Below are 16312 nucleotides of genomic sequence, written 5' to 3' on the forward strand. Positions count from 1 at the left end.
GAGCTTCTCACCGGACTAGATTCTGAGCTACTCACCGGAGTTGATTCTGAGCTCCTCACCGGAGTAGATTCTGAGCTTCTCACCGGGGTAGATTCTGAGATACTCACCGGACTAGATTCTGAGCTACTCACCTGGGTAGATTCTGAGCTACTCACCGGTCTAGATTCTGAGCAACTCACCGGACTAGATACTGAGCTACTCACCGGGGTAGATTGTGAGCTACTCACCGGGGTAGATTCTGAGCTACTCACCGGACTAGATTCTGAGCTACTCACCGGACTAGATTCTGAGCTACTCAACGGACTGGATTCTGAGCTACTCATCGGACTAGATTCTGAGCTACTCACCGGACTAGATACTGAGCCACTCACCGGACTAGATTCTGAGCTACTCACCGGACTAGATTCTGAGCTACTCACCACGGTAGATTCTGAGCTACTCACCGGGGTAGATTCTGAGCTAGGCATCGGGGTAGATTCTGAGCTGCTAACCGGACTAGATTCTGAGCTACTCACCGGACTAGATTCTGAGCTACTCACCGGACTAGATTCTGAGCTACTCACCGGACTAGATTCTTAGCTACTCACCGGACTATATTCTGAGCTACCCACCGGGGTAGATTCTGAGCTACTCACCGGAATAGATTCTGAGCTACTCACCGGGGAGATTCAGAGCTACTCACCGGACTAGATTCTGAGCTACTCACCGGTCTAGATTCTGAGCTACTCACCGGAGTAGATTCTGAGCTACTCACCGGACTAGATTCTGAGCTACTCACCGGACTAGATTCTGAGCTACTCACCGGACTAGATTCTGAGCTACTCACCGGACTAGATTCTGAGCTACTCACCGGACTAGATTCTGAGCTACTCACCGGACTAGATTCTGAGCTACTCACCGGACTAGATTCTGAGCTACTCACAGGACTAGATTCTGAGCTACTCACCGGACTAGATTCTGAGCTACTCACCGGAGTAGATTCTGAGCTTCTCACCGGACTAGATTCTGAGTTACTCACCGGACTAGATTCTGAGCTACTCACCGGAGTTGATTCTGAGCTCCTCACCGGAGTAGATTCTGAGCTTCTCACCGGAGTAGATTCTGAGCTTCTCACCGGACTAGATTCTGAGCTACTCACCGGGGAAGATTCTGAGCTACTCACCGGACTAGATTCTGAGCTACTCACCGGACTTGATTCTGAGCTACTCACCCGACAAGATTCTGAGCTTCTCACCGGGGAAGATTCTGAGCTCCTCACCGGACTAGATTCTGAGCTACTCACCGGACTAGATTCTGAGCTACTCACTGGGGTAGATTCTGAGCTAGGCACCGGACTAGATTCTGAGCTACTCACCGGAGTTGATTCTGAGCTCCTCACCGTGTAGATTCTGAGCTTCTCACCGGAGTAGATTCTGAGCTTCTCACCGGAGTTGATTCTGAGCTCCTCACCGGAGTAGATTCTGAGCTTCTCACCGGGGTAGATTCTGAGATACTCACCGGACTAGATTCTGAGCTACTCACCTGGGTAGATTCTGAGCTACTCACCGGTCTAGATTCTGAGCAACTCACCGGACTAGATACTGAGCTACTCACTGGACTAGATTCTGAGCTACTCACCGGGGTAGATTCTGAGATACTCACCGGACTAGATTCTGAGCTTCTCACCGGAGTAGATTCTGAGCTACTCACCGGGGTAGATTCTGAGCTACTCACCGGACTAGATTCTGAGCTACTCACTGGACTAGATTCTGAGCTACCCACCGGACTACATTCTGAGCTACTCACTGGACTAGATTCTGAGCTACTCACCGGACTAGATTTTGAGCTACTCACCGGACTAGATTTTGAGCTACTCACCGGACTAGATTCTGAGCTACTCAACGGGGTAGATTCTGAGCTACTCACCGGACTAGATTCTGAGCTACTCACCGGGGTAGATTCTGAGCTAATCACCGGGGAGATTCAGAGCTCCTCACCGGACTAAATTCTGAGCTACTCACCGGACTAGATTCTGAGCTGGGCACCGGATTAGATTCTGAGCTACTCTCCGAAATAGATTCTGAGCTACTCACCTGACTAGATTCTGAGCTACTCACCGGAGTAGATTCTGAGCTACTCACAGCGGTATATTCTGAGCTACTCACCGCGGTAAATTCTGAGCTACTCACCGGGGTAGATTCTGAGCTACTCACCGGACTAGATTCTGAGCTACTCACCGGACTAGATTCTGAGCTACTCACCGGACTAGATTCTGAGCTACTCACCGGTCTAAATTCTGGGCTACTCACCGGACTAGATTCTGAGATACTCACTGGAGAATATTCTGAGCTACTCACCGCGGTAGATTCTGAGCTACTCACCACGGTAGATTCTGAGCTACTCACCACGGTAGATACTGAGCTACTCACCGGGGTAGATTCTGAGTTAGGCACCGGGGTAGATTCTGAGCTGCTCACCAGAGTAGATTCTGAGCTACTCACCGGACTAGATTCTGAGCTACTCACCGGACTAGATTCTGAGCTACCCACCGGGGTAGATTCTGAGCTACTCACCGCGATAGATTCTGAGCTACTCACTGGACTAGATTCTGAGTTCCTCACCGGACTAAATTCTGAGCTACTCACCGGTCTAGATTCTGAGCTACTCACCGGAGTAGATTCTGAGCTACTCACCGGACTAGATTCTGAGCTACTCACCGGACTAGATTCTGAGCTACTCACCGGACTAGATTCTGAGCTACTCACCGGACTAGATTCTGAGCTACTCACCGGACTAGATTCTGAGCTACTCACCGGACTAGATTCTGAGCTACTCACCGGACTAGATTCTGAGCTACTCACCGGACTAGATTCTGAGCTACTCACCGGACTAGATTCTGAACTACTCACCGGAGTAGATTCTGAGCTTCTCACCGGACTAGATTCTGAGCTACTCACCGGACTAGATTCTGAGCTACTCACCGGAGTTGATTCTGAGCTCCTCACCGGAGTAGATTCTGAGCTTCTCACCGGAGTAGATTCTGAGCTTCTCACCGGACTAGATTCTGAGCTACTCACCGGACTAGATTCTGAGCTACTCACCGGACTAGATTCTGAGCTACTCACCGGACTTGATTCTGAGCTACTCACCCGACTAGATTCTGAGCTACTCACCGGGGAAGATTCTGAGCTCCTCACCCGACTAGATTCTGAGCTACTCACCGGGGAAGATTCTGAGCTCCTCACCGGACTAGATTCTGAGCTACTCACCGGACTAGATTCTGAGCTACTCACTGGGGTAGATTCTGAGCTAGGCACCGGACTAGATTCTGAGCTACTCAACGGAGTTGATTCTGAGCTCCTCACCGGAGTAGATTCTGAGCTTCTCACCGGAGTAGATTCTGAGCTTCTCACCGGAGTAGATTCTGAGCTTCTCACCGGACTAGATTCTGAGCTTCTCACCGGACTAGATTCTGAGCTACTCACCGGAGTTGATTCTGAGCTCCTCACCGGAGTAGATTCTGAGCTTCTCACCGGGGTAGATTCTGAGATACTCACCGGACTAGATTCTGAGCTACTCACCTGGGTAGATTCTGAGCTACTCACCGGTCTAGATTCTGAGCAACTCACCGGACTAGATACTGAGCTACTCACCGGGGTAGATTGTGAGCTACTCACCGGGGTAGATTCTGAGCTACTCACCGGAGTAGATTCTGAGCTACTCACCGGACTAGATTTTGAGCTACTCACCGGACTAGATTCTGAGCTACTCACCGGACTAGATTTTGAGCTACTCACCGGACTAGATTCTGAGCTACTCACCGGGGTAGATCCTGAGCTACTCACCGGAGTAGATTCTGAGCTACTCAGCGCGGTAGATTCTGAGCTAATCACCGGTCTAGATTCTGGGCTACTCACCGGACTAGATTCTGAGATACTCACTGGAGAATATTCTGAGCTACTCACCGCGGTAGATTCTGAGCTACTCACCACGGTAGATTCTGAGCTACTCACCACGGTAGATACTGAGCTACTCACCGGGGTAGATTCTGAGTTAGGCAGCGGGGTAGATTCTGAGCTGCTCACCAGACTAGATTCTGAGCTACTCACCGGACTAGATTCTGAGCTACTCACCGGACTAGATTCTGAGCTGCCCACCGGGGTAGATTCTGAGCTACTCACCGCGATAGATTCTGAGCTACTCACTGGACTAGATTCTGAGTTCCTCACCGGACTAAATTCTGAGCTCCTCACCGGCGTAGATTTTGAGCTCCTCACCGGACTAGATTCTGAGCTACTCACCGGACTAGATTCTGAGCTACTCACCAGACGCGATTCTGAGGTACTCACCGGACTAGATTCTGAGCTACTTACCGGACTAGATTTTGAGATACTCACCGGACTAGATTCTGAGCTACTCACCGAGGTAGATTCTGAGCTACTCACCGGACGAGATTCTGAGGTACTCACCGGACTAGATTCTGAGCATCTCACCGGACTAGATTCTGAGCTACTCACCGGACTAGATTCTGAGCTACTCACCGGACTAGATTCTGAGCTACTCATCGAGGTAGCTTCTGAGCTACTCACCGGACTAGATTCTGAGCTACTCACCGGACAAGATTCTGAGCTACTCACCGGACTAGATTCTGAGTTACTCACCGGACTAGATTCTGAGTTACTCACCGGACTAGATTCAGAGCTACTCACCGGACTAGATTCTGAGCTACTCACCGGACTAGATCCTGAGCTACTCACCGGACTAGATCCTGAGCTACTCACCGGACTAGATTCTGAGCTACTCACCGGACTAGATTCTGAGCTACTCACCGGACTAGATCCTGAGCTACTCACCGGACTAGATTCTGAGCTACTCACTGGACTAGATTCTGAGCTACTCTCCGGTCTAGATTCTGAGCTACTCACCGGACTAGATTCTGAGCTACTCACCGGACTAGATGCTGAGCTACTCACCGGAGTAGATTCTGAGCTACTCACTGGGGTAGATTCTGAGCTACTCACCGGACTAGGTTCTGAGCTACTCACCGGAGTAGATTCTGAGCTACTCACTGGGGTAGATTCTGAGCTACTCACCGGACTAGATTCTGAGCTACTCACCGGACTAGATTCTGAGCTACTCACCGGAGTAGATTCTGAGCTACTCACTGGGGTAGATTCTGAGCTACTCACCGGACTAGATTCTGAGCTACTCACCGGACTAGATTCTGAGCTACTCACTGGGGTAGATTCTGAGCTACTCACCAGACTAGATTCTGAGCTACTCACCGGACTAGATTCTAAGCTACTCACCGGACTAGATTCTGAGCTACTCACCGGACTAGATTCTGAGCTACTCACCGGACTAGATTCTGAGCTACTCACTGGGGTAGATTCTGAGCTACTCACCGGACTAGATTCTGAACTACTCACTGGACTGGATTCTGAGCTACTCACCGGGGTAGATTCTGAGCTACTCACCGGACTAGATTCTGAACTACTCACTGGACTGGATTCTGACCTACTCACCGGACTAGATTCTGAGCTACTCACCGGGGTAGATTCTGAGCTACTCACCGCGGCAGATTCTGAGCTACTCACCGGACTAGATTCTGAGCTACTCACCGGGGTAGATTCTGAGCTACTCACCGCGGCAGATTCTGAGCTACTCACCGGACTAGATTCTGAGCTACTCACCGGCGTAGATTCTGAGCTACTCACCGGGGTAGATTCTGAGCTACTCACAGCGGTAAATTCTGAGCTGCACACTGGACTAGATTCTGAGCTACTCACCGGGGTAGATTCTGAGCTACTCACCGCGGCAGATTCTGAGCTACTCACCGGACTAGATTCTGAGCTACTCACCGGGGTAGATTCTGAGCTACTCACCGCGGCAGATTCTGAGCTACTCACCGGACTAGATTCTGAGCTACTCACCGGCGTAGATTCTGAGCTACTCACCGGGGTAGATTCTGAGCTACTCACAGCGGTAAATTCTGAGCTGCACACTGGACTAGATTCTGAGCTACTCACCGGGGTCGATTCTGAGCTACTCACCGGACTAGATTCTGAGCTACTCACCGGACTAGATTCTGAGCTACTCACCGGGGTAGATTCTGAGCTACTCACCGGACTAGATTCTAAGCTACTCACCGGACTAGATTCTGAGCTACTCACCGGGGTAGATTCTGAGCTACTCACCGGACTAGATTCTGAGCTACTCACTGGACTAGATTCTGAGCTACTCACCGGACTAGATTCTAAGCTACTCACCGGACTAGTTTCTGAGCTACTCACCGGATTAGGTTTTGAGCTACTCACCGGACTGGATTCTGAGCTACTCACCGGACTAGATTCTGAGCTACTCACCGGACTAGTTTCTGAGCTACTCACCGGATTAGGTTTTGAGCTACTCACCGGACTGGATTCTGAGCTACTCACCGGTCTTGATTCTGAGCAACTCACCGGAGTAGATTCTAAGCTACTCACCGGACTAGATTCTGAGCTACTCACCGGATTAGATTTTGAGCTACTCACCGGACTAGATTCTGAGCTACTCACCAGAGAATATTCTGAGCTACTCACCGGACTAGATTCTGAGCTACTCACCGGACTAGATTCTGAGCTACTCACCGGACTAGATTCTGAGCTACTCACCGGGGTAGATTCTGAGCGACTCACCGGAGTAGGTTTTGAGCTACTCACTGGACTGGATTCTGAGCTACTCACCGGACTAGATTCTGAGCGACTCAGCGGAGTAGGTTTTGAGCTACTCACTGGACTGGATTCTGAGCTACTCACCGGACTAGATTCTGAGCTACTCACCGGACTAGATTCTGAGCTACTCACCGGAGTAGGTTTTGAGCTACTCACTGGACTAGATTCTGAGCTACTCACCGGACTAGATTCTGAGCTACTCACCGGACTAGATTCTGAGCTACTCACCGGACTAGATACTGAGCTACTCACCGGACTAGATTCTGAGCTACTCACCGGAGTTGATTCTGAGCTCCTCACCGGAGTAGATTCTGAGCTTCTCACCGGAGTAGATTCTGAGCTTCTCACCGGACTAGATTCTGAGCTACTCACCGGGGAAGATTCTGAGCTACTCACCGGACTAGATTCTGAGCTACTCACCGGACTTGATTCTGAGCTACTCACCCGACAAGATTCTGAGCTACTCACCGGGGAAGATTCTGAGCTCCTCACCGGACTAGATTCTGAGCTACTCACCGGACTAGATTCTGAGCTACTCACTGGGGTAGATTCTGAGCTAGGCACCGGACTAGATTCTGAGCTACTCACCGGAGTTGATTCTGAGCTCCTCACCGGAGTAGATTCTGAGCTTCTCACCGGAGTAGATTCTGAGCTTCTCACCGGAGTAGATTCTGAGCTTCTCACCGGAGTAGATTCTGAGCTTCTCACCGGGGTAGATTCTGAGCTCCTCACCGGAGTAGATTCTGAGCTTCTCACCGGAGTAGATTCTGAGCTCCTCACCGGACTAGATTCTGAGCTTCTCACCGGACTAGATTCTGAGCTTCTCACCGGAGTAGATTCTGAGCTTCTCACCGGACTAGATTCTGAGCTACTCACCGAGGTAGATTCTGAGATACTCACCGGACTAGATTCTGAGCTACTCACTGGACTAGATTCTGAGCTACCCACCGGGGTAGATTCTTTGCTACTCACCGGGGTAGATTCTGAGCTACTCACCGGACTAGATTCTGAGCTACTCACCGGACTACATTCTGAGCAACTCACCGGACTAGATACTGAGCTACTCACTGGACTAGATTCTGAGCTACTCACCGCACTAGATTTTGAGCTACTCACCGGACTAGATTCTGAGCTACTCACCGGACTAGATTCTGAGCTACTCACCGGACTAGATTTTGAGCTACTCACCGGACTAGATTCTGAGCTACTCAACGGGGTAGATTCTGAGCTACTCACCGGACTAGATTCTGAGCTACTCAACGGGGTAGATTCTGAGCTAATCACCGGGGAGATTCAGAGCTCCTCACCGGACTAAATTCTGAGCTACTCATCGGACTAGATTCTGAGCTGGGCACCGGATTAGATTCTGAGCTACTCTCCGAAATAGATTCTGAGCTACTCACCTGACTAGATTCTGAGCTACTCACCGGACTAGATTCTGAGCTACTCACCGGACTAGATTCTGAGCTACTCATCGAGGTAGCTTCTGAGCTACTCACCGGACTAGATTCTGAGCTACTCACCGGACAAGATTCTGAGCTACTCACCGGACTAGATTCTGAGTTACTCACCGGACTAGATTCTGAGTTACTCACCGGACTAGATTCAGAGCTACTCACCGGACTAGATTCTGAGCTACTCACCGGACTAGATCCTGAGCTACTCACCGGACTAGATCCTGAGCTACTCACCGGACTAGATTCTGAGCTACTCACCGGACTAGATTCTGAGCTACTCACCGGACTAGATCCTGAGCTACTCACCGGACTAGATTCTGAGCTACTCACTGGACTAGATTCTGAGCTACTCTCCGGTCTAGATTCTGAGCTACTCACCGGACTAGATTCTGAGCTACTCACCGGACTAGATGCTGAGCTACTCACCGGAGTAGATTCTGAGCTACTCACTGGGGTAGATTCTGAGCTACTCACCGGACTAGGTTCTGAGCTACTCACCGGAGTAGATTCTGAGCTACTCACTGGGGTAGATTCTGAGCTACTCACCGGACTAGATTCTGAGCTACTCACCGGACTAGATTCTGAGCTACTCACCGGAGTAGATTCTGAGCTACTCACTGGGGTAGATTCTGAGCTACTCACCGGACTAGATTCTGAGCTACTCACCGGACTAGATTCTGAGCTACTCACTGGGGTAGATTCTGAGCTACTCACCAGACTAGATTCTGAGCTACTCACCGGACTAGATTCTAAGCTACTCACCGGACTAGATTCTGAGCTACTCACCGGACTAGATTCTGAGCTACTCACCGGACTAGATTCTGAGCTACTCACTGCGGTAGATTCTGAGCTACTCACCGGACTAGATTCTGAACTACTCACTGGACTGGATTCTGAGCTACTCACCGGGGTAGATTCTGAGCTACTCACCGGACTAGATTCTGAACTACTCACTGGACTGGATTCTGACCTACTCACCGGACTAGATTCTGAGCTACTCACCGGGGTAGATTCTGAGCTACTCACCGCGGCAGATTCTGAGCTACTCACCGGACTAGATTCTGAGCTACTCACCGGGGTAGATTCTGAGCTACTCACCGCGGCAGATTCTGAGCTACTCACCGGACTAGATTCTGAGCTACTCACCGGCGTAGATTCTGAGCTACTCACCGGGGTAGATTCTGAGCTACTCACAGCGGTAAATTCTGAGCTGCACACTGGACTAGATTCTGAGCTACTCACCGGGGTAGATTCTGAGCTACTCACCGCGGCAGATTCTGAGCTACTCACCGGACTAGATTCTGAGCTACTCACCGGGGTAGATTCTGAGCTACTCACCGCGGCAGATTCTGAGCTACTCACCGGACTAGATTCTGAGCTACTCACCGGCGTAGATTCTGAGCTACTCACCGGGGTAGATTCTGAGCTACTCACAGCGGTAAATTCTGAGCTGCACACTGGACTAGATTCTGAGCTACTCACCGGGGTAGATTCTGAGCTACTCACCGGACTAGATTCTGAGCTACTCACCGGACTAGATTCTGAGCTACTCACCGGGGTAGATTCTGAGCTACTCACCGGACTAGATTCTAAGCTACTCACCGGACTAGATTCTGAGCTACTCACCGGGGTAGATTCTGAGCTACTCACCGGACTAGATTCTGAGCTACTCACTGGACTAGATTCTGAGCTACTCACCGGACTAGATTCTAAGCTACTCACCGGACTAGTTTCTGAGCTACTCACCGGATTAGGTTTTGAGCTACTCACCGGACTGGATTCTGAGCTACTCACCGGACTAGATTCTGAGCTACTCACCGGACTAGTTTCTGAGCTACTCACCGGATTAGGTTTTGAGCTACTCACCGGACTGGATTCTGAGCTACTCACCGGTCTTGATTCTGAGCAACTCACCGGAGTAGATTCTAAGCTACTCACCGGACTAGATTCTGAGCTACTCACCGGATTAGATTTTGAGCTACTCACCGGACTAGATTCTGAGCTACTCACCAGAGAATATTCTGAGCTACTCACCGGACTAGATTCTGAGCTACTCACCGGACTAGATTCTGAGCTACTCACCGGACTAGATTCTGAGCTACTCACCGGGGTAGATTCTGAGCGACTCACCGGAGTAGGTTTTGAGCTACTCACTGGACTGGATTCTGAGCTACTCACCGGACTAGATTCTGAGCTACTCACCGGACTAGATTCTGAGCTACTCACCGGAGTAGGTTTTGAGCTACTCACTGGACTGGATTCTGAGCTACTCACCGGACTAGATTCTGAGCTACTCACCGGACTAGATTCTGAGCTACTCACCGGAGTAGGTTTTGAGCTACTCACTGGACTAGATTCTGAGCTACTCACCGGACTAGATTCTGAGCTACTCACCGGACTAGATTCTGAGCTACTCACCGGACTAGATACTGAGCTACTCACCGGACTAGATTCTGAGCTACTCACCGGAGTTGATTCTGAGCTCCTCACCGGAGTAGATTCTGAGCTTCTCACCGGAGTAGATTCTGAGCTTCTCACCGGACTAGATTCTGAGCTACTCACCGGGGAAGATTCTGAGCTACTCACCGGACTAGATTCTGAGCTACTCACCGGACTTGATTCTGAGCTACTCACCCGACAAGATTCTGAGCTACTCACCGGGGAAGATTCTGAGCTCCTCACCGGACTAGATTCTGAGCTACTCACCGGACTAGATTCTGAGCTACTCACTGGGGTAGATTCTGAGCTAGGCACCGGACTAGATTCTGAGCTACTCACCGGAGTTGATTCTGAGCTCCTCACCGGAGTAGATTCTGAGCTTCTCACCGGAGTAGATTCTGAGCTTCTCACCGGAGTAGATTCTGAGCTTCTCACCGGAGTAGATTCTGAGCTTCTCACCGGGGTAGATTCTGAGCTCCTCACCGGAGTAGATTCTGAGCTTCTCACCGGAGTAGATTCTGAGCTCCTCACCGGACTAGATTCTGAGCTTCTCACCGGACTAGATTCTGAGCTTCTCACCGGAGTAGATTCTGAGCTTCTCACCGGACTAGATTCTGAGCTACTCACCGAGGTAGATTCTGAGATACTCACCGGACTAGATTCTGAGCTACTCACCGGGGAAGATTCTGAGCTACTCACCGGACTAGATTCTGAGCTACTCACCAGACTTGATTCTGAGCTACTCACCCGACAAGATTCTGAGCTACTCACCGGGGAAGATTCTGAGCTCCTCACCGGACTAGATTCTGAGCTACTCACCGGACTAGATTCTGAGCTACTCACTGGGGTAGATTCTGAGCTAGGCACCGGACTAGATTCTGAGCTACTCACCGGAGTTGATTCTGAGCTCCTCACCGGAGTAGATTCTGAGCTTCTCACCGGAGTAGATTCTGAGCTTCTCACCGGAGTAGATTCTGAGCTTCTCACCGGAGTAGATTCTGAGCTTCTCACCGGGGTAGATTCTGAGCTCCTCACCGGAGTAGATTCTGAGCTTCTCACCGGAGTAGATTCTGAGCTCCTCACCGGACTAGATTCTGAGCTTCTCACCGGACTAGATTCTGAGCTTCTCACCGGAGTAGATTCTGAGCTTCTCACCGGACTAGATTCTGAGCTACTCACCGAGGTAGATTCTGAGATACTCACCGGACTAGATTCTGAGCTACTCACTGGACTAGATTCTGAGCTACCCACCGGGGTAGATTCTTTGCTACTCACCGGGGTAGATTCTGAGCTACTCACCGGACTAGATTCTGAGCTACTCACCGGACTACATTCTGAGCAACTCACCGGACTAGATACTGAGCTACTCACTGGACTAGATTCTGAGCTACTCACCGCACTAGATTTTGAGCTACTCACCGGACTAGATTCTGAGCTACTCACCGGACTAGATTCTGAGCTACTCACCGGACTAGATTTTGAGCTACTCACCGGACTAGATTCTGAGCTACTCAACGGGGTAGATTCTGAGCTACTCACCGGACTAGATTCTGAGCTACTCAACGGGGTAGATTCTGAGCTACTCACCGGACTAGATTCTGAGCTACTCACCGGGGTAGATTCTGAGCTAATCACCGGGGAGATTCAGAGCTCCTCACCGGACTAAATTCTGAGCTACTCATCGGACTAGATTCTGAGCTGGGCACCGGATTAGATTCTGAGCTACTCTCCGAAATAGATTCTGAGCTACTCACCTGACTAGATTCTGAGCTACTCACCGGAGTAGATGCTGAGCTACTCACAGCGGTATATTCTGAGCTACTCACCGCGGTAAATTCTGAGCTACTCACCGGGGTAGATTCTGAGCTACTCACCGGACTAGATTCTGAGCTACTCACCGGACTAGATTCTGAGCTACTCACCGGACTAGATTCTGAGCTACTCACCGGTCTAGATTCTGGGCTACTCACCGGACTAGATTCTGAGATACTCACTGGAGAATATTCTGAGCTACTCACCGCGGTAGATTCTGAGCTACTCACCACGGTAGATTCTGAGCTACTCACCACGGTAGATACTGAGCTACTCACCGGGGTAGATTCTGAGTTAGGCACCGGGGTAGATTCTGAGCTGCTCACCAGAGTAGATTCTGAGCTACTCACCGGACTAGATTCTGAGCTACTCACCGGACTAGATTCTGAGCTACCCACCGGGGTAGATTCTGAGCTACTCACCGCGATAGATTCTGAGCTACTCACTGGACTAGATTCTGAGTTCCTCACCGGACTAAATTCTGAGCTACTCACCGGTCTAGATTCTGAGCTACTCACCGGAGTAGATTCTGAGCTACTCACCGGACTAGATTCTGAGCTACTCACCGGACTAGATTCTGAGCTACTCACCGGACTAGATTCTGAGCTACTCACCGGACTAGATTCTGAGCTACTCACCGGACTAGATTCTGAGCTACTCACCGGACTAGATTCTGAGCTACTCACTGGACTAGATTCTGAGCTACTCACCGGACTAGATTCTGAGCTACTCACCGGACTAGATTCTGAGCTACTCACCGGAGTAGATTCTGAGCTTCTCACCGGACTAGATTCTGAGCTACTCACCGGACTAGATTCTGAGCTACTCACCGGAGTTGATTCTGAGCTCCTCACCGGAGTAGATTCTGAGCTTCTCACCGGAGTAGATTCTGAGCTTCTCACCGGACTAGATTCTGAGCTACTCACCGGACTAGATTCTGAGCTACTCACCGGACTAGATTCTGAGCTACTCACCGGACTTGATTCTGAGCTACTCACCCGACTAGATTCTGAGCTACTCACCGGGGAAGATTCTGAGCTCCTCACCCGACTAGATCCTGAGCTACTCACCGGGGAAGATTCTGAGCTCCTCACCGGACTAGATTCTGAGCTACTCACCGGACTAGATTCTGAGCTACTCACTGGGGTAGATTCTGAGCTAGGCACCGGACTAGATTCTGAGCTACTCACCGGAGTTGATTCTGAGCTCCTCACCGGAGTAGATTCTGAGCTTCTCACCGGAGTAGATTCTGACCTTCTCACCGGACTAGATCCTGAGCTACTCACCGGAGTTGATTCTGAGCTCCTCACCGGAGTAGATTCTGAGCTTCTCACCGGAGTAGATTCTGAGCTACTCACCTGGGTAGATTCTGAGCTACTCACCGGTCTAGATTCTGAGCAACTCACCGGACTAGATACTGAGCTACTCACTGGACTAGATTCTGAGCTACTCACCGGACTAGATTCTGAGCTACTCACCGGACTAGATTTTGAGCTACTCACCGGACTAGATTCTGAGCTACTCACCGGTCTAGATTCTGAGCTACTCACCGGACTAGATTCTGAGCTACTCACCGGAGTAGATTCTGAGCTACTCAGCGCGGTAGATTCTGAGCTAATCACCGGGGAGATTCAGAGCTCCTCACCGGACTAAATTCTGAGCTACTCACCGGACTAGATTCTGAGCTGGGCACCGGATTAGATTCTGAGCTACTCTCCGAAATAGATTCTGAGCTACTCACCTGACTAGATCCTGAGCTACTCACCGGAGTAGATTCTGAGCTACTCACAGCGGTATATTCTGAGCTACTCAACGCGGTAAATTCTGAGCTACTCACCGGGGTAGATTCTGAGCTACTCACCGGACTAGATTCTGAGCTACTCACCGGACTAGATTCTGAGCTACTCACCGGTCTAGATTCTGGGCTACTCACCGGACTAGATTCTGAGATACTCACTGGAGAATATTCTGAGCTACTCACCGCGGTAGATTCTGAGCTACTCACCACGGTAGATTCTGAGCTACTCACCACGGTAGATACTGAGCTACTCACCGGGGTAGATTCTGAGTTAGGCAGCGGGGTAGATTCTGAGCTGCTCACCAGACTAGATTCTGAGCTACTCACCGGACTAGATTCTGAGCTACTCACCGGACTAGATTCTGAGCTACCCACCGGGGTAGATTCTGAGCTACTCACCGCGATAGATTCTGAGCTACTCACTGGACTAGATTCTGAGTTCCTCACCGGACTAAATTCTGAGCTCCTCACCGGCGTAGATTTTGAGCTCCTCACCGGACTAGATTCTGAGCTACTCACCGGACTAGATTCTGAGCTACTCACCAGACGAGATTCTGAGGTACTCACCGGACTAGATTCTAAGCTACTTACCGGACTAGATTTTGAGATACTCACCGGACTAGATTCTGAGCTACTCACCGAGGTAGATTCTGAGCTACTCACCGGACGAGATTCTGAGGTACTCACCGGACTAGATTCTGAGCATCTCACCGGACTAGATTCTGAGCTACTCACCGGACTATATTCTGAGCTACTCACCGGACTAGATTCTGAGCTACTCATCGAGGTAGCTTCTGAGCTACTCACCGGACTAGATTCTGAGCTACTCACCGGACAAGATTCTGAGCTACTCACCGGACTAGATCCTGAGCTACTCACCGGACTAGATTCTGAGCTACTCACCGGACTAGATTCTGAGCTACTCACCGGACTAGATCCTGAGCTACTCACCGGACTAGATTCTGAGCTACTCACTGGACTAGATTCTGAGCTACTCTCTGTCTAGATTCTGAGCTACTCACCGGACTAGATTCTGAGCTACTCACCGGACTAGATGCTGAGCTACTCACCGGAGTAGATTCTGAGCTACTCACTGGGGTAGATTCTGAGCTACTCACCGGACTAGGTTCTGAGCTACTCACCGGAGTAGATTCTGAGCTACTCACTGGGGTAGATTCTGAGCTACTCACCGGACTAGATTCTGAGCTACTCACCGGACTAGATTCTGATCTACTCACCCGAGTAGATTCTGAGCTACTCACTGGGATAGATTCTGAGCTACTCACCGGACTAGATTCTGAGCTACTCACCGGACTAGATTCTGAGCTACTCACTGGGGTAGATTCTGAGCTACTCACCAGACTAGATTCTGAGCTACTCACCGGACTAGATTCTGAGCTACTCACCGGACTAGATTCTGAGCTACTCACCGGACTAGATTCTGAGCTACTCACCGGACTAGATTCTGAGCTACTCACTGGGGTAGATTCTGAGCTACTCACCGGACTAGATTCTGAACTACTCACTGGACTAGATTCTGAGCTACTCACCGGGGTAGATTCTGAGCTACTCACCGGACCAGATTCTGAACTACTCACTGGACTGGATTCTGACCTACTCACCGGACTAGATTCTGAGCTACTCACCGGGGTAGATTCTGAGCTATTCACCGCGGCAGATTCTGAGCTACTCACCGGACTAGATTCTGAGCTACTCACCGGGGTAGATTCTGAGCTACTCACCGCGGCAGATTCTGAGCTACTCACCGGACTAGATTCTGAGCTACTCACCGGCGTAGATTCTGAGCTATTCACCGGGGTAGATTCTGAGCTACTCACAGCGGTAAATTCTGAGCTGCACACTGGACTAGATTCTGAGCTACTCACCGGGGTAGATTCTGAGCTACTCACCGCGGCAGATTCTGAGCTACTCACCGGACTAGATTCTGAGCTACTCACCGGGGTAGATTCTGAGCTACTCACCGCGGCAGATTCTGAGCTACTCACCGGACTAGATTCTGAGCTACTCACCGGACTAGATTCTGAGCTACTCACCGGAGTAGATTCTGAGTTACTCACCGGACTAGATTCTGAGCTACTCACCGGACTAGATTC

Source organism: Scyliorhinus torazame, chromosome 1 (assembly GCF_047496885.1).
Source record: "Scyliorhinus torazame isolate Kashiwa2021f chromosome 1, sScyTor2.1, whole genome shotgun sequence".
In the NCBI taxonomy this organism is placed as follows: Eukaryota; Metazoa; Chordata; class Chondrichthyes; order Carcharhiniformes; family Scyliorhinidae; genus Scyliorhinus; species Scyliorhinus torazame.